Source organism: Aotus nancymaae, unplaced genomic scaffold, assembly GCF_030222135.1.
Source record: "Aotus nancymaae isolate 86718 unplaced genomic scaffold, 86718_ANA_hifiasm-v0.15.2.pri h1tg000018l, whole genome shotgun sequence".
NCBI classification, from domain to species: domain Eukaryota; kingdom Metazoa; phylum Chordata; class Mammalia; order Primates; family Aotidae; genus Aotus; species Aotus nancymaae.
Window position 1 is genome coordinate 16,065,797 of NW_026988430.1, and position 22,904 is coordinate 16,088,700.

The window sequence follows — 22,904 nt, forward strand, 5'->3', positions numbered from 1 at the left end:
AAATAATAAGAGCCATCTAAGAGAAACCCACAGCCAGCGTCATACTCAATGGGAAAAAGCTGGAAGCATTTTCCTGCAGAACAAGAACAAAGCAAGGATGCCCAGTCTCACTACTCCCCTTCAACATAGTTAGAAGTCGGCCCGGTGCGGTGGCTCACGCCTATAATCCCAGTACTTTGGGAGGCCAAGGCGGGTGGATCGTGAGGTCAAGAGATCAAGACCATCCTGGTCAACATGGTGAAACCTTGTGTCTACTAAAAATACAAAAATTAGCTGGGCATGGTGGCACGTGCCTGTAGTCCCAGCTACTCGGGAGGCTGAGGCAGGAGAATTGCTTGAACCCGGGAGGCAGGGGTTGCAGTGAGCCGAGATCGCGCCATTGCACTCCAGCCTGGGTAACAAGAGTGAAACTCTGTCTTGAAAAAAAAAAAAAAAAAAAAAAAGCAGAAGTCCTGGCCAGAGCAACCAGGCAAGAGAAAGAAATAAAAGGCATCCAAAGAGGAAAAGGAAAAGTCAAATTATCTCCCTTAGCTGACAATATGATACTATACCTAGAAAACCCTAAAGACTCCGGCAAGGCCGAGTGTGGTGGCTCGCACCTGTAATTGTAGTACTTTGAGAGCCTGAGGTGGGAGTGTTTACTTGAGGTCAGGAGTTCGAGACAAGCCTGGCCAACATGGCAAAAATCCAGTCCTGTTAAAAGGAGACTTTTGGTGGAGCCTTTTTTCTTCTGCCTCAGCCTCCCAAGTAGTTGGAATTATAGATGTGCACCACCATGCCTGTCTAAGGTGGGAGGTTTACTTGAGGTCAGGAGTTCAAGACAAGCCTGGCCAACATGGCAAACCCTGCCTCTACTAAAAATACAAAGCAGTTTGGAGATTTCTCAAAGACACAGCAATCTCATTACTAGGTATACACCCAAAGGAAAACACATCATTTTACCGAAATGACACATGCACTTGTATGTTCATTGCAGCACTATTCACAATAGCAAAGACATAGAATCAGTCTACGTCCCCATCTACAGTGGATTGGATAAAGAAAATGTGGTACATATACACTATGGAACACTACTCAGCCATAAAAAGGATGAAATCATCTCCTTGCAGCAATGTGGATGCAGCTGGAGGCCATTATCCTAAGCAAATTAACACAGGAACAGGAAATTCAGTACTACATGTTCTCACTTACAAGTGTGAACTAAACATTGGGTCACATAGACATAAAGACGGGAATGAACACTAGGGACTGTTAGAGGAGGGAATGAAGGAAAAGGAAAGCGCTGAAAACTGCATGTTGGGTACTATGCTCACTACCTGGGTGACCGGTCATTCGTACCCCAAATCTCAGCATCACACATTATATCCGTGTTACAAACCTGCACATGTACCCCCTGAACCTAAAATAAAAGTTGAATTTTTTAAAAAATGCTTTGCCCGGGCACGGTGGCTCATGCCTGTAATCCCTGTACTTTGGGAGGCTGAGGTGGGTGGAACACCTGAGGTCAGGAGTTTGAGACCAGCCTGGCCAACATGGTGAAACCCCTTCTCTACTAAAAATACAAAAAACATTAGCCAGACATGGTGGTGGGTGCCTGTAATCCCAGGTACTTGGGAGGCTGGGACAGAAGCATCTCTTGAATCCCAGAGGCAGAGGTTGCAGTGGGCTAAGATCGCACCATTACACTCCAGCCTGGGGAGCAAGAGCGAAGCTCCATCTCAAAATAAAGTAAAATTTAAATTTAAAAATGCTTTAACACCTCTTATCTTTCTTTGACCTTACAATAATCCTGTGAGGTACGTTGTTATATTATATAATTCCTGTTTTAGAGATGAGGAAACTGACTTACCCAAGGTCAAATATCAACGCAGGTCACCTGGCGGTTCAGATGGACCCAGAGGAACCTTCCTTCAGGCAATGCTGAAGGGATTCTGGCACTGGGTGGGAGTTTGGGTTGATGGGATTAAGGACCCTCCCACCTTAAAGAATTTGCAGCCTCTTCTGAGAATCCCATCCGGCTGGCTTCCTGGGAGTTTAAGCAGATCTAATATAATAAAATGCACCAGCATTTGGAATATTTGCCTAACTCAGTATTTTCCCAATGATCAACTCATGATGTTACAAAATCATACATGAGAAAAGATCCATTCAATACAAAACATGGACCAATGGTTTTTTATTTTATTTTATTTCTTCCTTGAGACAGAGTCTCACTGTCACCCAGGCTGGAGTGCAGTGGCATGATCTCAGCTCACTGCAACCTCCACTTCCCGGGTTCAAGCGATTCTCCTGCCTCAGCCTCCCCACACCCAGCTAATTTTTGTTTTATCAGTAAAGACAGGGTTTCACCATGTTGGCCAGGCTGGTCTCGAACTCCTGACCTTGTGATTTGCCGACCTTGGCCTCCCAAAGTACTGGGATTACAGGTGTGGGCCACTGTGCTAATGGATTTTAATGTAGCAGAGTTTGAAAAGGTTAGTGGTTTTTGGATGTCACACTGCAACTGTCCTTTAAGAAACTATCAATTTTCAAATTTTGAAGTGTAATGAAAGAATATCCATAATTATCTGAAAAGCCATTAAGATATTCCTCTTTTTCCAACTACATATCTACATGAGACTGAATTCTCTTCATATACTGTAGCCAAAAAACAAAACAAAACAAAACAAAAAACCAACCTGCACTAGATTCAATACAGAAGCAGACATGAAAATCAGCTCTCTTCTAGTAAGCCAGAAGTTTTAAAGGTTTTCAAAAATGTAAGACAATACCACACTTCTCACTCATTTTTTTTGTTTTGGAAAATAGTCACTTTCATAAAAATAAATTATATTAAAGCAACGCATTAATCATTGCTATCTTAAAAGCATTTGTAAGATTTTTAATTTCACAGTTTTATTGTCTAGTATGGTAAATTTCAACAGATAAGACCTACATAAACAAAAGTTCTTTGGGGTCCTCAATAAATTTTAAGAGTGTAAAGGAATCCAGAGACCAAACTTTGGAGACCCTTTTAGCTAAACCTTGAAGAAGTCTATTGTGGCCAGAGGTTATAGCCTTCTACTCCTCTCTCAGCACAGCCTCAACCTGCCCCCAGCGAGGCCAGTATCCCCAGGGCTCAGCGGAGGAAGAGGGAAAGGAAACCCTCTCCCACTTCCTTTCCTGGAATGTGCCCTGAACAGCTTCCCTAGAGTACCAGAGGAAGTGTCACATCCTGTTCTCCCGAACAAATGATTATAGAGATTTCCCCATCACTGAAGGTGTTGAGAATGTCTGAGCCAGTAGGGAGAAGAGAGGGATAGAGGGAGACCCCTGGAACTGGAGGACAAGGAGAGCTCCTTCTCACACCCACACTACTATGCTGATCCTGCTCCCAGCCAATACTTCCAGTAAGAGCTTTGGAGGGAATGGGAGTTTAGCTGCTGCACTGGTTTTAGGGATCCTATACGTTGGCTTTCTGTAATCCCCTATCTTCTCCCTCCCCTGAAAAAGGCAAGCACATGGGGGCATCCCCCCATCGCATATCCTGCAAGCTTACGAAAACTAGTTATCCACCAGGCTTAAGGAAAGACCGGTATGATGAGCTATGGTATTCCCATTGCTTCCAGCATTACGGAGCCCAGAGTGGATAAGCTGTATCTGTGCTCTACTCATTACTGTAAATGGCTAGTGTAATCCATGAGGAGATGCTTCAAGGCTCTGCAAAAACACAGTGCAGTAAAGATGGTTGTGAAACACTCATGTCAAGATTGCTGTATCTCTTAGCTTTAAACACTGATGAGAGTGAAATGTTTAAGGAAGAAATAATTCCAGTTTTACCAAAACTTTTCCAGAGGACGAATGGGGGCAAAAAAAAGTCATACCCCAGCTTATTTTATGAGGCCAGTATTATCCTGATATCAAACCAAAAATTATGTCAATTCCACATATGAACATCCATGCAAAAAATTCTAAAACACTTATTAGCAAACTGAGTTCAGCCACATGTAAGAAAGATAATATAACCTGATATAAGGTTGGATTTATTCCAGGATTGTAAATTTAATTTAACATGAGGAAATCTATTAGAGTTAGTACACTACATAAACAGATAAAAGCAGAAAATTTCACTAGGTGCAGAAAACATATATATTTAATAAAATTTATGGCCATTGATTTTTAAAAATGCTTCCTCTTAAACTGGAAATAAAAGGGAACTTCCATGATCTGATAAAGAGTCTCTACAAAAGTCTTACAAAAACATCAGATTAAGGAAATGTTGAAAGCTTTTCTTTTGATATCAGGAATAAGATATGAATGCCAACCATCATTAGTTCTATTCATCAAGGTACTAGAAGTCCTATGTAATATAATACAGCAGGAAAAAGAAATTTAAAATACAAGGATTGGGAAGGAAATAACAAAATCATTATTTGCTTGTGGTATACAAAGAAATTTCCAAAGAATCAATAGATAAAATATTAGAATTAATAAGAGGGTTTAGCAAGGGAGCTGTTTTCAAAAATTAAAATACACAAAATGCAATGAGGTATACTGAATTGGTATTTGGAACAGAACAAAAAAGACTAGTGGAAAAACTGGTGAAATCCAAGTACAGCCTGGAGTTTCCCTGTCAGTAATGTACTGAAGTTGATCTGTTAGTTTTGACAAATGTACCTGTGGTCACATAAGATTTTTTTTTTTTTTTTTTTTTTTGAGATGAAGTCTGACTCTGTCACCCAGGCTGGAGTATGTAGCACAATCTCTGTTCACTGCAACCTCCAATTCCCAGGTTCAATCGATTCTCTTGCCTCAGCCTCCTAAGTAGCTGGGATTACAGGCACACGCCACCGAGCCCAGCTAACTTTTGTATTTTTAGTAGAGACAGGGTTTCACTGTGTTGGCCAGGCTGGTCTTGAACTCCTGACCTCGTGATCCACCCGCCTCGGTCTCCCAAAGTGCTGGGATTACAAGCATGAGCCACCACACCCACCCACATAAGATACTAACATTAGTGAAGGCTGTACAGGAACTCCCTCTACCATCTTTGCAACTTTTCTATACATCTAAAATTATTCCTAAGTAAAATGTTTATTTATAATTTTTGTGCGTTTAAAATTTTCTTTTTTTGGAGACAGGATCTTGCTCTGTCACCCAGGGTGGAGTGCAGTGGTGTGACCACAGCCCACAGCTGCCTCGACCTCCCAGGCTCAAGCAATCTTCCCACTTCAGCTTCCCAAGTAGCTGGGACTATAGGCACACTCCACCAAGCCTGACTAGTTAATTTTTTTTTTAAGAGACGGGGCTCTCACTATGTTGCCCAGACTGATTTCAAACTCTTGGCCTCAAATGATCCTCCTATCTTGGCCTCTCAAAGTGCTGAGATTACAGATATGAGCTACCACACCTGGCTATATATATATTTTTACTTAAAATACAAAAGTAAATTGTACTTGCATATACAAGCATCAAATAATTTCAAAGGTTGAAAACTATTTTTTAAAACTATGCTGTTTCTAATCAAATAAAAAGAATCAGGTTTCCAGCAGTAAATCAAACAAAGCATGTATAAATCTCTATGAGAAAATCATACAACATTCTCATTAAGAGTGTCCTCAGCTGGACACGGTGGCTCACGCCTGTAATCCCAGCACTTTGGGAGGCCAATGCAGGCAGATCACAAGATCAGGAGTTTGAGACCAGCCTGACTGACATGGTGACACCCCATCTCTACTAAAAACACAAAAATTAACTGGGCGTGGTGGCATGCGCCTGTAATCCCAGCTACTCAGGAAGCTGAGGCAGGAGAATCACTTGAACCTGGGAGGTGGAGTCTGCAATGAGACGAGATAGTGCCATTGCACTCCAGTCTGGGTGACAGAACAAGACTACATCTCAAAAAAAATAAAAGAGTGCTCTGAGGTGAGCAGGTTTATGCAAACCTACACCCAAAGGCCAAGGGAGCTGAGAAGCCAAAGAAAGAGGCTGACAAATCCAGTTTCTCAGGAAGAAATATTTAATGGGGACTTAAGAACAGAAGTGATGTCTCTGGTGGCCATTAGATAGTGGATCCCCAGACCCACCCTTCAAAAAATACCTTTTCTATAGCAAGCTTTTATGGTAAAACAGGTGCAGATGGTCATATCTCAGACTTTCTTACTGCAACTCATGACCACTGGAAAGTTTAGGTAATCATTGTTATGATGGGTTATCTGCGCTACAGGTACTGTTTTAAGACCTGGCTGCAGACCACCTTGCTATGCAGGAACTAAACATTGGTCATCATTGCAGTTTAGCTTCAAGATGCGTTTGCCATGCAAGAGGAAATGTATACCACATTCATCAATTACAAGTCTCAATAGTATAAAGGAATTAATTCCTCCCAAATTGATTTGTTGATTCAATACAATCCAAATAATAGGTCTCTACAGAGCTTTCTTTCTTCTTTCCTTTCCTTCTCCCTCTCTGTATACATCTCTCACTCGGTCTCTCTATCTCTAACTTTCTCACTCTCTCTCTTTCTTTTTCATTGACAGTGCTTAACAAGATAATTCCAGATTTTATAAGGAAATGTAAAATATCAAGAATAGCTAAAACACTCTTGGCCAGGTGCAGTGGCTTATGCCTGTAATCCCAGAACTTTGGGAGGCCAAGGCAGGTGTATTGCTTGAGCCCAGGAGTTCAAGACCAGCCTGGGCAACATAGTAAAATCCCATCTCTACTAAAAGTATAAAAACATTAGCCGGGCATTGTGGTACACGCCTGTAATACTAGCTACTTGCTGAGGCATGAGAATTGCTTGAACCAGGGAGGCTGAGGTTGTAGTGGGCAGAAATCATGCCACTGCACTCTAGCCTGGACAACAGAGTGAAACTCTATCTCAAAAAAAAAAAAGAAAAAAGAAAGAAAGAAACAGCTAAGACACTTTTAAAGAAGAACGAGGCGGCCGGGCGCGGTGGCTCAAGCCTGTAATCCCAGCACTTTGGGAGGCCGAGGCGGGTGGATCACGAGGTCAAGAGATCGAGACCATCCTGGTCAACATTGTGAAACCCCGTCTCTACTAATACAAAAAAATTAGCTGGGCATGGTGGCGCGTGCCTGTAATCCCAGCTACTCAGGAAGCTGAGGCAGGAGAATTGCCTGAACCCAGGAGGCGGAGGTTGCGGTGAGCCGAGATCGCGCCATTGCACTCCAGCCTGGGTAACAAGAGCGAAACTCCGTCTCCAAAAAAAAAAAAAAAAGAAGAAGAACGAGGCAGAAATGTTTGCTCTACGAAAAGACTCATGGGTCACTGAGAAGAACATCTCTTTTAAGAGAAAGCAGCTTGATTTCAACAAATAGTATGCCACAGTAAATAGTGAATATTTGTTGAGAGTGCTTGTTATGTGCCTGGTATTGCTCTAAATCTTGTATACTCATTCCATTCCTCGCAACATCCCAAAGAAATGATACTATTCTCACTCCACTAACAATATGGGGAAACTGAAGTATAGAGTTGAAGTGACATGCCCAAGTAGATATTGGTAGACCCGAAATTTGAACCTAAATTGTCAGGGTCCAGCATTTAGCCATCATGATATAATTCAGAACACGGATGAACTTATTGGTAAGGTGAGACTTACTAGTTTTTGACCTATTTACTTATGAAAAAGAAAAAGAAATGTAATTAGAAACTACAATCTGAACCGGAACACTTCTATTTAAGTATGAAGCAAACTAAAATATGACATGATTTTGATGGAGTGTAAAGAAAGAGTGCCCATTTGACTCTGACACTTGGAAATTTTCCATCAAATGGAACAGAGTTGGTGAGATAGGATTACATATCCTCTTATTATGGGTCAAATTGTGTCCCCCAAAAAGGATATGTTGGAGTCCTCATCCCCAGGACCTCAGAATATGACTTTATTTAGAGATAGTTTCTTCACAGAGGTAATTAAGTTAACATTAAGTTAATTAGGGTCATTGGGGTGGGCCCTAATCCAACAGGACTAGTGTCCTAATAAAAAGGGGAAGTTTGGACATAGACATGCACATAGGGAGAATGTCATGTGAAGATTGGATTTATGCTGCCAAAGGCTCGAAGGTAGGAGAGGTCTGGAATTGATTCTCCCCTAGTCCCTGCCCTAGAGAAGGATGACCCTGTCAGCATCTTGATCTTGGGCTTCTGGCCTGCAGAACTGTGAAATAATTCATTTCTCTTGTTAAAGTCACTCGGTTTGTGGTACTTCATTAGGACTACCCTAACAAACAAGTATACCTCTCTACAGGTCTGATTATACTGTTTGGCTCAACAATGAAAAATAATTAGTTAATGTCTTGCAGGCTTTCACTTTAGAGTCAATCTATAGACAAGGCACAGAAAACTTAATTTCATTCATACGGAATCTTGAGGGACATCAAATAGCTGAAACAATTCTGAAAAGAACAGAGTTAGAGGTCTCATGCTTCCTGATTTCAAAACTTACCACAAAGCTACAGTAATCAAAACAGTATGGTATTAGTATAAAGACAGACATATGGACCAATGGACTAGAATAGAGGCCCAGAAATAAACCCTGACATACATGCCAATAATTTTCAGTAAGGGTACTTATATGGTTTGGTTCTGTGTCCCCATCCAAATTTCATCTCAAATTGTAATCCCCACAATCCCCATGTGTTAAAGGAGGGACCTGGTGGGAGGTGATTGGATCATGGGGGCAGTTTCCCCCATGCTGTTCTAGTGATAATGAGTGAATTTTATAAGTGTTTAGTAGTTCCTCCTTCACACACTCTCTCTCACCTGCCACCATGTAAGACGTGCCTCCCCTTCCACCATGATTGAAAGTTGTTTGAGGCCTCCCCAGCCGTGTGGAACTGTGAGTCAATTAAACTTCTTTTCTTTATAAATTACCCAGTCTCGGGTATTCTTTATAGCAGTGTGAAAATGGACTAATACAGATGCCAGACCATTGAATGGGAAAAGGGTGGTTTTTTTCAACAAATAATGCTGAGAAAACTGGATATTCACAAGAAATTGCATCATTGCCATATACCATATAAAAAATTAACTCAAAATAGATCAAAGACCTAAAATTATAAAACTCTTAGAATACATAGGGGAAAAGCTTTATGATACTGAATTTGGCAATAATTTCTTAGATACGGTACTAAAAGTTCAGGCAACAAAAGTAAAAATAAACTGGACTACATAAAAATAAAAACTTTTGTACCTCCAACAACACAATCGACAGAGTGAAAAGGCAACCTACAGAATGGAAGAAAATACTTTCATATCATGTAATTGATAAAGGGTTAACATCCAGAATACATAAAGAACTCCTACAACTCAATAACAATAAAACAAATAACCTGATTTTAAAATGGGTAAAGGACTTGAGTAGACATTTCACCAAAGAAGATATACAAATGGCCAACAAACACAGTAGTTTTGATTCGCACTTCCCTAACGATGAAAAGATGGCAACATCCTTCATCATTAGGAAAATGCGAATCAAAACTACAACAAGATATCAGCTTGCACTCATCAGATGACAACTATCAAAAAACAAACAAACAAACAAACAAAAACCCCAGAAACTAACAAGAGTTGGCAAGGATGGGGGAAACTTGGAACCTTTGTACACTGTTGGTGAGAATATAAAACTATGTAGTTTCTATGGAAAGCGGTATAATGTTTCCTCAAAAAATTAAAAATAGAATTGCCATGATCCAGCAATTCTGCTTCTGGGTATATGCACAAAAGGATTGAATGCAGAGTCTCAAAGAGATAGATGTATACTCACGTTCATAGCAGCACTTTTCACAATAGCCAAGAGGTAAAGCAATTCAATGTCTATTGAGGAATAAATGCATAAGCAAAATACGGTATATCTATAAACAAAATTCTCTTCAGCCTAAAGAGAAAGGAAATTCTGCAATACGCTATTAACATGGATGGACCTTGAGGGCATTATGCTAAGTGAAATAAATCAGTCACACAGACACACAAAACTGTATGATTCCACTTATATGAGGTACTTAGAGTAGTCAAAATCATACTGACAAAAAGAATAGTGTTGCCAGGGACTTGGAGAATGAAATGGGGTTTTTGTATTTTTGTTTGTTTTCTTGAGACAGAATCTCGCTCTGTCACCCAGGCTGAAGTGCAGTGATGCAATCATAGCTTACTACAGCCTCTTGTTCTTGAGTCAAGTGATCCTCCTACCTCAGCCTCCTGAATAGCTGGGATTACAGGCATGCACCACCATACCTGGCTAATTTCTTTCTTTCTTTTTTTTTTTTTTGAGACAGAGAGAGAGAAAGAGAAAGAGGGGTTCTCCCAAGTTGCCCAGGCTGGTCTTGAACTCCTGGGTTCAGAAATTAGCCAGGCATGGAAGTACATGCCTATGGTCCCAGCTACTCAGCAGGCTGAGATGGGAGAATCACTTGAGCTCAGGAGGTGGAGACTACAGTAAGCAGTAATCCCACTATCGCACTCCAGCCTCCCATCTCAGCCTCCCAAAGTGCTTGAATTATAGTTGTGAGTCACTAGACCTGGCCTGAATTGTTTAGTGGCTACAGGGTTTCTGTTTTACAAAGTGAAAAGAGTTCTGGAGCTGGATGGTGGTGATGGCTGCACAACAATGTGAAAACTGAACACTGAACACTGAAATGAACATAACTGTACATTTAAAATATGTTAAGATGGCTAGGCACGGTAGCTCATGCCTGTAATCCCAGCACTTTGGGAAGCCAAGGCGGGTGGATGACCTGAGGTCAGGAGTTCGAGACCAGCCTGGCCAACATGGTGAAACCCCATCTTTACTAAAAATATAAAAATTAGCTTGGCATGGTGGTGTGCACCTGTAATCCCAGCTACTTGGGGGGCTGAGGCAGGAAAATCACTTGAACCCAGGAGGTGGAGGTTGCAATGAGCCGAGATTGCACCATTGCACTCCAGCCTGGGCAATAGAGCAAGACTCCATCTTAAAAATAAAAAACGGTTGAGACAGCAAATTTAGCAAATTTTATGTTATGTATATTATATCACAATTTTTAAACAAATCTCAGTTTCGGTTACAAAACAGAATATAAACATTATAAACTCTGACAGGCTAAACCTGAGCATCCAATAGACAGACGTCAGGAGTTAGGGTGGAGGGAGAGGAAGAGAGGTGAAGGGTGAGTGGCCGCACTGATCTTCTCATCCTCCATAAGGGAAAGTCCACTGATACCATTTGAAGTTGGATAACCCATGCAGCAGAGGGTAAGTGTATTATTTAGAGTGGTAAAGCTAGCTACAAGTGCGGCTAAAAACAATCACATAACTGGAAAAAAAAAAAAAACAGCGAGTGCAAGCCAAATTCCTTCCTGAGCAAATTCCAAAGTCAATTTTCTACCATGTAAAGCTGGTATCTCCAGAAAGAAGCAATAAATATATAATGGGAATTACAGTGGTAAAAGAAATTCCAAAGTGCATTCGCGGCTACTACATGGTGGCAGAACAGTGTCAGTTTCGAGGTGGATCAAGCTTTCACAAGATGCAGTGCCTGTTCCTGCCCCACTGGCCCTCCGTACCCAAGCCGTATCTCAGTAATTCCCTCTTTCCCATCTACCAACTCCATGTCCAGAACTTTCATTGTTTGAAAATCACCTTCATTATTTGAAATAAACCACTATCCATATCCAGAATTCTTTTTGGCATGTGAAACTGAAACTCTGGCCAGGTGCGGTGGCTCACGCCTGTAATCCCAGCACTTTGGGAGGCTGAGGTGGGTGGATCACCTGAGGTTGGGAGTTCAACACCAGCATGATCAACATGGAGAAACTGCATCTCTACTAAAAATACAAAATCAGCCGAGTATGGTGGCGCATGCCTGTAATCCCATCTACTGGGGAGGCTGAGGCAGGAGAATCGCTTGAACCTGGGAGGCAGAGGTTGCAGTAAGCGGAGATGGTGCCACTGCACTCCAACCTGGGTAACAGAGTGAGACTGTATCTCAAAAAAAAACCCAAAAAACAAAAACTGAAACTCTGTAACCATTAAACAACTCAGGCTGGTTCTTCAAGACCTGTTGAATTATTACCTCTGCGGAGGGGTCCCTTCAAGACTCCCTCCTGCTCCTTCATGAACCTCAGTCCTGTATTCCTCAGTCCTAGAACTTGCCTTACTCTTGTAGCTAAGTGTATTCTTCACCCCCTAAAAGCTACCCTTGATAGCTAAGGCCGTGTGCCTCTCGGTACAAGGGGCGTGGCTTCAGCCTCACGGTCTTCCGTGACTTAGGAACAAGAGCCATGTCAGGGAATTGCAGAAGTGTAAAGTGTCCAGTTTTATAGAAAGATGGTTTGAAGATAACAGATCCACAATGGCTACAGAGCTCTTTTTGTGGTTGGATTACAGATTAATTTTTTCTATATTATTCTCATTATTTTTTCAAATTTCCTACAGTGATTTGTTTTGTATTACTTCGTTTTGAAAAGTTACACTCCCCTCAAAATAAGAAAACACAAAAATTTAGTATAGCACCTGGCATAGAATGGCCTCAACGAATGCTAAGTCACTCTTCTTACCTCTCTATACAGGTGGGTTTTTTGTTTGTTTGTTTTTTACTCTTTGGGGTCAGGGTTCCCTTTGTCAACCCCATGAAAGCTGTAGACACCTTCCCCATAAGCAATTGTGCACACAAGCAAACACATACACACAAAACATTTTTCATGTGATTATTTTAGGGTGAAATACATAAAAGACTGAATGAATGAATTAACAAATCAATACATGAAGAAGTCTACAAAGCCACAGAAATAGCATTCCCTCAGACTTCCCCAGCATAACTTTAGGTAGCAGAAGTCAAGGCCAGCTAGCTGCCATGGCCCACACCTGTAATCCAAGCACTTTGGGAGGCCGAGGCAGGAGGATCACTTGCATCCAGCAGTTTGAGACCAGCCTGGGGAACATAACGAGACCCCCATCTCTACAAAAAATACATAATTATCCAGACATGATGGTGCACACCTGTGGACCCAACGACTCAAGAGGCTGACTTGAGCATGGGACGTCAAAGCTGCTGTGAGCTGTGATCCTGCCACTGCACTCCAGCCTGGGTGACAGAGTCTCCCTGTCTCCAAAAAAGTCAAGGCCAAGGAATAGAGGTGAGAAAAAATGTTGAGGCCAAAGTCTAGTGGAAACTCTCATGCCCTGGTCCCCAGAGAGTTCTGGCTGTCAACACACTCCAGAGAGGATTTAGACACACTCTGAGCTCACCTGCTTTGTAAAGGTTCCCTCCTGAGGTAAACCCAAGGGAGCCACCAGGACCCGCAAGAGCTCGCTTCGGACTCAAAATAGCCCCAGGCCTTCACAAAGTTCAGGAATGTGTTCAGAGAAAGGTGGAGCATGGGCTGAAGGGGTTGGGGATGCAGAGAAAAATCTTCTTAGTGAACTAGAATTCCTGTCTGGTGCCAAGAACAAACTGGGAATTCCCAGAATATTTCCTTTTGTTTTTTCCTGTTTAGCATCGTACCCTTCCCAAGAACCCTGGCATCTGATAAAAGCTGCCAAAATTCTATCTTCGGATGTTATGCAAAATCATCTCCCCACCCTTGCCTCCCCTGGAGGGCCCAACTGAGCACTGAGCGGAGAAAAAGTGAGGAGTGAGGAGTCCGCCCTGGCAGAGCAGAATCTAGAAGGCAGCAGGGTGTCATGGGGGCAGGGGCTCGGCTAACCACCACTGTATTTGCCCATAACAGAGCGTCAACTTGAACTTGGAGGAGGTGGGCAGCAGATGCCCAGGTCACCCAAACTAATGTCACTCAGCTGTCCTAATTTCTGCAGAGCCCTGCCAAAGTGGGCTTGCTTGTTTCCAGGCACGATTCCTGTAGTTATTACCCCAGGGTTATTTACTGCCACCCATGACAAAAGAGGAAGGAAGTGGCAACTAAGAGGCCTAGGACTTCAAGGTTTGCTCCTAGACTCCATCCTGTACCAAAAAATGTGGTTGTCCCTGAAACTAAGGGGAAACAATGTATTCCAAAGAGCGTGTGCCCTTCCCATACCAAACAATTCCCACAGGCAAAAATAATAATAATCACTACCAGTATTTATGTTTATTGAGGGCTTACTATACTCTCCACACCTTCCTAAGCTTTTCACTCTGCTACAGTCCCATAAGGGAGATACTATTGTGCCCATTTTGTACATGCAGAAACAGGTAAAATTTATCCAAAGCCCCACTGTAGAAAGGGAAAGAGCCAGACTCGCCCCAGGGATGGGGTTCCCGAGCACCTCACTGCACTGCCTCGCTAGTAGCAGTGATGGCAAGGAAAGCAGAAAATCCCAGGCGGGTGTTCTCTGCAGCCCTCCCAAAGGGTCCCTGGTCCCTCTCCAGAGGCTACCTGAGTCCGATCTTAGGATCCACATGGCCTTAGGAGCCACAGGAGCTCCCTCAGGGCAGCTGTGGTCCAGAGACCACTGGTTCTCCTACTCAGAGGCCCTTGGGGCAGGTTTTAGGGGCTACAGTCAGTCCCCCATTTTTCTCCCTGTCACATCCACAACTCCATCAGGTGGGCTCTGGGACCCCAAAGCAGGGGCTCCATACCCAGTTACAGATCCCACGTGCTAGGGTGGCTCACAGGTAGTCATTTACAGTGACAAGGGCCCAAGCCCACCTCCCGTACCCCCTACCCCCAGGACTGGCTGCGACACGCAGGTCCCTGTGGGGGCAGTTTCAGCTCCTCCACTCAGGCAGGTGCAAGGAACAGAGTGGAAACTGACAATCATTCTGCATTTGGGGCAAGGAATGCCCGCTCCCCACTCAGCAACACATATATGCACGCACCCAAGAGCTCCTTATTTCCCGGGATCCACAATGATTCTCCTTATCCGACAGAAGAACAAAGCCTTTTTAAGCCTCAGCTGTAAGATCAGCGCCAGCCTATTTCCAGGCACTTGTAAGAATCTCTTTCATTACCATCAACTCTTCTTTCTGCTCTGGCCGTGTTGTGAGGCTTTTCTTGAACCTCTCTTTTCTCTCCCTGCACCTTGGACTTGAGCTTCTCCAACCCCCATCACTCTTTTCAGTTTGGCTGTTCCTACTTTTGTCCTTCCTTTCATGGTTAACATTGATGTCTGCCCAGTGGGTTTTGTGAAGTTTCCTCGTATGAATCTTTCATCTTCAATCTCCCCTATCTGTGGTTATTTTAACAGTAGCACCCTGTGAGAGGATCCATTCTCACTCTTCAGACCTGAAAAGTTCCTTTCTGATGCATCAGACCCGCCCAATTTCTATAAATCTTGATCTATCATTGTTTACTTTGTTGACTTTACCTTCTTGGGACCAGACTGTCGGCTCTGTGAGGATGGGTGCCCCTCCGGTCTTGTTCAACATTATATCCCTAGGCTGGGCACGGTGGCTCACACCTGTAATCGTAGCAGTTTGGGAGGCCAAGGCAGGTGAATCACCTGAGATCAGGAGTTCAAGACCAGCCTGACCAACATGGCGAAACCCTGTCTCTACTAAAAATACAAACATTAGCTGGGCGTGGTGGCGGGCGCCTGCAATCCCAGCTACTCGGGAGGCTGAAGCACAAGAATATCTTGAACCCAGGAGGCGGAGTTTGCAGTGAGCCAAGATCACACCATTGCACTCTAGCCCGGGAGACAGAGCAAGACTCTGTCTCAAAAAAAAAAAAAAAAATCCTAGTACCTGGGACAGCAGCATCAAGCATGCAGTAGCCACTCGATAAATATTTACCGACTATGTTAAATCCTCTTCTGTAAAACAGGTTCTTAGTAGTATCTACCTTGGGGTTCTTGGGAAAAGTAAATGAGTTAATACATACAAAGCACCTAGAACCGTGTCCAGCATGAAGTGAGTTTTCTATAAATGTTATCTACGGCTGTCATTATTCACTTCAAATCCAGTGTGTACTAGAAGGGGAAAATAGGAAAGATAATAATTCCAGGTACTAGAAGGGGAAAATGGGGAAGATATAATTCCAGCAGATGAGGCAGCCTGACAAGCTATAACGGAGAGGCAGGAATGAGAGACTGTAGGATCCCTAGGATCAAAGCAATGATCCCCACCTGCAGGAACTGGGAAAGGCCAAGCTGGGAACTGAGGGTTGATTTGGAGATGGTCAGATGAGAATTGGGAAAGGGTGTTTTGGGCACGTGGCTGAAGTGCAGACAGGGAGGCTGAGGAAGGTCTGAAGGGTAAAGACTAAGCACATTACACTGAGAGTCCAATTAAAATAAATCAGAGGAAGCTATCCACATGAGCTATTCAGGACTCTGTCCTCAAAATATCCCTAAATTAGACTCTCCCTTTCCTGGACTAATCTCAAGGTCCAATAGAACTTCCTCTTTTCAGAAGCATGGCTGGAATTTCACAAGGGAACAGTCATTTTTTTTCTAAACCTGCCCTCTAAAACTGGTGCTTTTTTCAACTATTTTTAAGGTGTATATTGACATGACAGAACCTAAGGCCATTATTACAAAGGATTTTAGGCAAAGCAAAGTCCACAATCAAAGCAATATGACCGGGTTATAACCATCACAGTTTTTCATTTGCCAAACTTTCTGCCTTTCAAACAAAGAGCCTCTTGAGACAAAGTCTCAATAATTCATTTATTCAACAAATATTTAATGAACATCTACTATGTGCTAGGCACTATTCTGGAATTTGGGGATAAATAACTGAATGTAACAGCATAAAATCCATGCCCCTGTGGAGCTTGATTCCAGGGGTGAATCATTTTTAACTTGCTACTGATAGAGGTCTATGTGGGATCTTTGCCCAACAACATCTTGAATTTCCTATAAAGAGAGTTAATGCATTTAAACTTAAGCCAAGGCCAGGTGGGGTGACTCACATCCATAATCCTAGCACTTTGGGAAGTGGAGGCAGGAGGATCACTTGAGGTCAGGAGTTCAAGGCCAGCCTGGGCAATATAGCAAGACTCTGTCTCTAAAAAAAAACAAAAAACAAAACAAAACTTAATTAGCCATGTGTGGTGGTGCACACCTATATAGTTCCAGCTATTCAGGAGGCTGAAGAGGAAAGATCCCTTGAGCCCACAAGTTCAAGGCTGCAGTCAGCTGTGATTGTGCTACTATACTCCAGCCTGGGCAAAAAGCAAAACCCTGTCTCTAAAAAAAAAATAAATAAATGAAAAAGCCGGGCATGGTGGCTCACGCCTGTAACCCCAGCACTTTGGGAGGCCAAGAGGGGCAGATCGCCTGAGGTCAGGAGTTCGAGACCAGCCTGGCCAGCATGGTGAAACCCCATCTTTATAAAAAAAAAAAAATTAGCTGGGCATGGTGGCAGGCGCCTGTAATCCCAGCTACTCAGGAAGCTGAGGCAGAAGAATCGGTTGGACCTGGGAGGCAGAGGTTGCAGTGAGCCAAGACTGTGCCATCGAACTCCAGCCTGGGACTCATTCTCAAAAAACAAACAAACAAAACAACATTTAAACGAAGAGGCATATGGAGGGTAGAAGAAATTTAGAAGACTTGGCAGGGCATGATGGCTCCTACCTGTAATCCCAGCACTTTGGAAGGCCAAGGTGAGCAGATCACTTGAGCCCAGGAGTTCAAAACCAGTCTGGGCAACACATCAAAACCCCATCTCTACAAAAAAAATACAAAAACTTAGTCGGGTGCAGTAACATGCACCTGCAATCCCAGCCACTTGGGAGGCTGAGGCAGGAGACTTGCTTAAGCCCAGGAGGCGGAGGTTGCAGTGAGCCGAGATCGCACCACTGCATTCCAGCCAGGGTGACAGGAGTAAAAGCCTGTCTCAAAAAATAAAAAGGAAAACTCAAGTAGGAATATGGCGAGTTGAATCTTTTCATCAACCCATTCCCCCATTTCTGGGTTCCTGTACTTGGCTCTATTCAAAGTTAGATCCATATTCTCACTTTGTTCCTCACAGTGTCCTTCAGCCAAACACTGGCAGACCACACCAGTTAGGATGCGTTCAGCTGCAAGCATCAGAGAACTCAACAGAGAACGCAACAATAAAGGTTTAAACAACGCGGACATCTACTGAAAATGGTCTCTGTTTGCCTGGGTAGCCCAATTACATCATCTTGGCCCTTCCTTCCTTCCTCCCTCCCTCCCTCCCTCTCTCCCTCTCTCCCTCTCTCTCTCTTTCTCTCTCCCTTTCTTTCTCTCTCCCTCTTTCTCTCTCCCTCTCTTCTCCCCTCTCCCCTCTCCCCTCTCCCCTCTCCCCTCTCCCCTCTCCCCTCTCCCCTCTCCCCTCTCCCCTCTCCCCTCTCCCCTCTCCCCTCTCCCCTCTCCCCTCTCCCCTCTCCCCTCTCCCCTCTCCCCTCTCCCCTCTCCCCTCTCCCCTCTCCCCTCTCCCCTCTCCCCTCTCCCCTCTCCCCTCTCCCCTTCTCCCCTTCTCCCCTTCTCCCCTTCTCCCCTCTCCTCTCCGACATGGAGTTTACTCTTGTTGCCCAGGCTGGAGTGCAACGGCACAATCTCAGCTCACTGCAACCTCTGCCTCCCAGGTTTAGGGGATTTTCCTGCCTCAGCCTCCCAAGTAATTGGGATTACAGGCACATGACACCAGTCCCAGCTAATTTTGTATTTTTAGTAGAGACAGTGTTTCTCCATGTTGGTCAGGCTAGTCTCGAACTCTTGACCTCAGGTGATCCGCCCACCTTGGCCTCCCAAAATCCTGGGATTACAGGCACCTGCCACTGCACCAGGCTTGTTTTTTTTTTTTTGTTTTTTTTTAGACAGTGTCCCGCTGTGTTGCCTGGCTGTAGTAGCTCACTATAGCCTCAATGACCTCCAGGGTTCAAGCGATCCTCCTGCCTCAGCCTCCAGAGTAGCTAGGACTAAAGGCACACACCACCACACTCAGCTAATTTTTAAAATTTTGTTGTAGAGACAGGGCCTCACCATGTTCATGTTGCCCAGGCTCGACTGGAACTCCTGAACTCAAGCAATCCTCCCCCTCAGTCTCCCAAAGTACTAGGATTAGAGGTATCGGCCATCATGCCTGGCCCAGCCTGCATCTTTTTACCTTTCTACTCTTCCATTCTCAATGTTTTGGCTTTTCTTCCACATGTTTGCAGCATCATCATAGGGTGACTGCTGTACCTTTAGACGTCACCTCTGCATTCTCAATGCAGAAAAGGAGGGAAAGATAACATCTCAAGTTATTTCCTATATAAGGAAAAAAACCTGTTCCCAGAAGCCCCAGGTAGACTTCCTCTTCTTCTTATTGGCCTGACTCAGGTCACACGACCACATCAAGGGAGATTGGGAAATTCTGTATTTGGATTTCCTCTTTCCCCAAGTAAGGTAGCAAGAGAAAGGAGGGGGTCAGAAATGTGTTGTGTAGGCAACCATCAGTGTCTGTCAGAAAAGCCCTCACAGAGAACCACAGGACATCAGGCTGAACAGATTGCTCAAGCCATCGTAGGATGGGAAATTTTTTTAAAGCTTTTAAAAATTGGCACATTTTAGGCTGAGTCCAAACATTGCGAGTTAGATCAGAAGTAGGCCAGGAAGAAGTCTAGGCTGGAACCCCCCAGCTGTAGGAAAAGCCTCTATGTTCAGAGAGAGCTGCAGGCTCTGCAACACAGCTAGAAATTCAGGCAACACAGATGATGGGCTTTATTGCGGAGTAACGCAGAAGTGTTATGTTAATATGGCTCATTAATTGTTAGAAATTAAGAGATAGAGGCAGGGCCAGGTGTGCTGGCTTACACTTGTAATCCCAGCACTTAGGGAGGCCAAGGCAGGTGGATCACCTGAAGTCAGGAGTTTGAGAACAGCCTGGCCAACAAGGTGAAACCCCGTTTCTATTAAACATACAACAATTAGCCAGGCATGGTGGTGGGCACCTGTAATCTCAGCTACTCGGGAGGCTGAGGCAGGAGAATTGGTTGAACTCGGGAGGTGGAGGTTGCAGTGAGCCAAGATCACACCACTGCACTTCAGCCTGGGTGACAGAGTGAGACTCCGTCCAAAAAAAAAAAAGCTAGAGGAAGACCAACTCACGCCTCATCTTGATCACATAAGACCACTGACTTAGGATACAATTTTGTGAGATCTAAGAATGGGATTGAGAGGCTGGGCATCATGGCTTACACCTGTAATCCCAGCACTTTGGGAGGCGGAGGTGGGTAGATCACCTGAGGTCAGGAGTTCGAGACCAGCCTGGTGAAACCCGTCTCTACTGAAAATACAAAAATTAGCTGGGCGTGGTGGCGCATGCTTGTAATCTGAGCTACTGAAGAGGCTGAGGCAGGAGAATCGCTTGAACCCAGGAGGTGGAAGATGCAGTGAGCTGAGAACGCACCACTGCACTCCAGCCTGGGTAACAAGAGCAAAACTCCATCTCAAAATAAATAAATAAATAAAATAAAATAAAAGAAGAATGGTATCAAGGAATAAAGTCCACTTTCCCATCAAGTATAATATTTTCCCCTGACCAGCTGAAAAATATCCTTTATCCCAGTCACATAAACACTTGTCTCCACCACCAGTATAGTAGATGGAGAAGGAGGAAAAGAATGTTCTAGGAAACAAACAACATAGACGGGCAGGTGTGTAAGGGGAAAAGGAAGCAGGATTGTCTGATGACAACCTGAGGTTCCCAGGGGAAAAGGGTAGACAGCAGATACTGAGAACCAGGCCTTACCAGTAAACCATGAGCCCATCGGGAGCTTTGTGAACCATATTAAGGAATGTGAGCTTGGTTCCAAAGACAATACAAAACCACAGAGGAGGAAAACGATTGGATTTGTATTTCAGCTAAATGACTACCAGTGGCAATGCTCTCTGCTGCAAATAGCAGAAACCCAATTACAAACGATAAGAACGCATATGATCTCAGCTAACTGGAGGTTAGTGGGTAGGCAGACTGCGGGCACAGCATAATCAACAACTCTAATACCCATGCTCTTTTCATAACACTTGTTACTGGCTTTGTTTTTGGGTGGTTGCAAATGGTAGTTCCAGTAACACATCCAGGCACAACCAAATTCTGATGCTTTCCCCGAGAAGATACCGCTCTCCCATCACCACCATATCTCATTAGATCACATAGCCCTGGGACAGGATAGAGCCATTTGCCATGGCTATGCTCAAGGAGAAGACAGGAGACAGGGAAATCAACTGAGAAGATAGTGCAGATCACTGGCGTAAAGTTCTAGGGGCACACACTTACTCCTGGTTGAAAACTGCCACTGGGTTTCATGAAACACGCTAAGTATGACTCAGAGATGGAATATTGGGCTGACTATTACTGAGGAACAACAGAACTCATTTAGTCCACACCTCCTTCCCCACAATCCCCAGCAATCCAACGATGGGGACCTCCCCACAGCAGCCTAGGCAAGGAGTTATCAATTCTTGACCATTTGGTCTCTGCTGAAGTCCTTCAGTGATGACGCAAACGGCCAGCAGCAGAATGAAGTGGCAATGTGTTGGCATGTGTTGTTTCTGGCTCCAGAATTCATTCTCTCCTCTTTTAGAAGCAGCTCTCTTTCACTTCTGCTCTCTCTCTGAAATGATCTCTTCCCCAAGGCATAAGATTTTAAAGGGACTGTCAATGAGGTAGTCCTTCCTTCCCTCGGCCAAGCCGCATTCATCAGGCTCTTACTCCATTAACTTTGGATGTTGGCTGCAGTGATGTCAAGACCTTTCCAAGGGAAGTAGGGCCAAGTTTTGCCAACAGAAACATCTCATTTAGTTGTTCCTTCTATCTGGAATCCTAGATGTCTTTTGCTTCTGTTATTTCCCAAACCCAAGTCCCCTCTATGAGCTGCCCAAATTATAGGATAATTCAAATTATCCTTAAATAATTTTTTTCCTGAATATGTTAACTGGAGTCTATTTCTATTGTTTGCAACCAAAGAACCCTAACAGAGCTAACTCATAATGGCAGTAGTAACAGCGCCTAGTTGTTGGAAAGTTCTTTCCTTGGCCGGATGCAGTGGCTCACGCCTGTCATCTCAGCACTTTGGGAGGCCAAGGCAGGCGGATCGCCTGAGGTCAGGAGTTCGAGACCAGCTCCGCCAACAAGGCAAAACCCGGTCTCTACTAAAAATATGAAAATTGGCTGGGTGTGGTGGCATGCACCTATAATCTCAGCTACTCGGGAGGCTGAGGCAGGAGAATCACTTGAACCCGGGAGGCGGAGGTTACAGTGAGCCGAGAAAGAAAGAAAGTTCTTTCTTATATCAAAATGAACTCCCCTATAGGACTTTCACCAGTTTGTTCTGGGATTGTTAGCTAGAGAAGCTCTTTGTCAACAGTCTTCCTAAGTCAGCCATTCGGACATTTGAAGACAAACTACTTTTCCTTAACCTAGTTTTAAAAAAATTAATCATCATAATTTCTCAAAAATTACTTGTAGAAAATAGTTTTCAAAGCCAACAACATCCTGGTTTCCCTCCTCTGGACTCCTAAAATATGATGCCCATGAGGAGCATATGAAGAGTGTAATGGGATCACTACTTCTTCCAGCCTCCTAATGCCATCAATGATCAATTTCTAGCATCAACATGATTACATTGCTGGATTAGATTAAATGTATTATCAACTAAAACTCATTTTTTAAAACTCATGGCTTATAAGCAACACATAATCTTTGTGGAAAATTAGAAAATCTAAATAAACAAAAGACAAATAGAAAACTCTTACAACCCAGCCACCAATGATATTTACTATGAACATATTATTTTGAAATCTCCCAGACTATTTTCTATGCTTATTATGCTGTCTTTTCTATTGGAATTGTAATATTCCAATGCATGTTACATATTTTGTGCCCTCTGAATAGACATTTGGGTTATTTATGGGGTTTTGCATGTTTTACTTCCTTTTTGCTACTATAAACAATGCTTGGATAAATATTCTATGCATATTTCTATGTATACTTGTCTGATGATTTATTAATAACTGAGAGATGGAATTGCTAGTT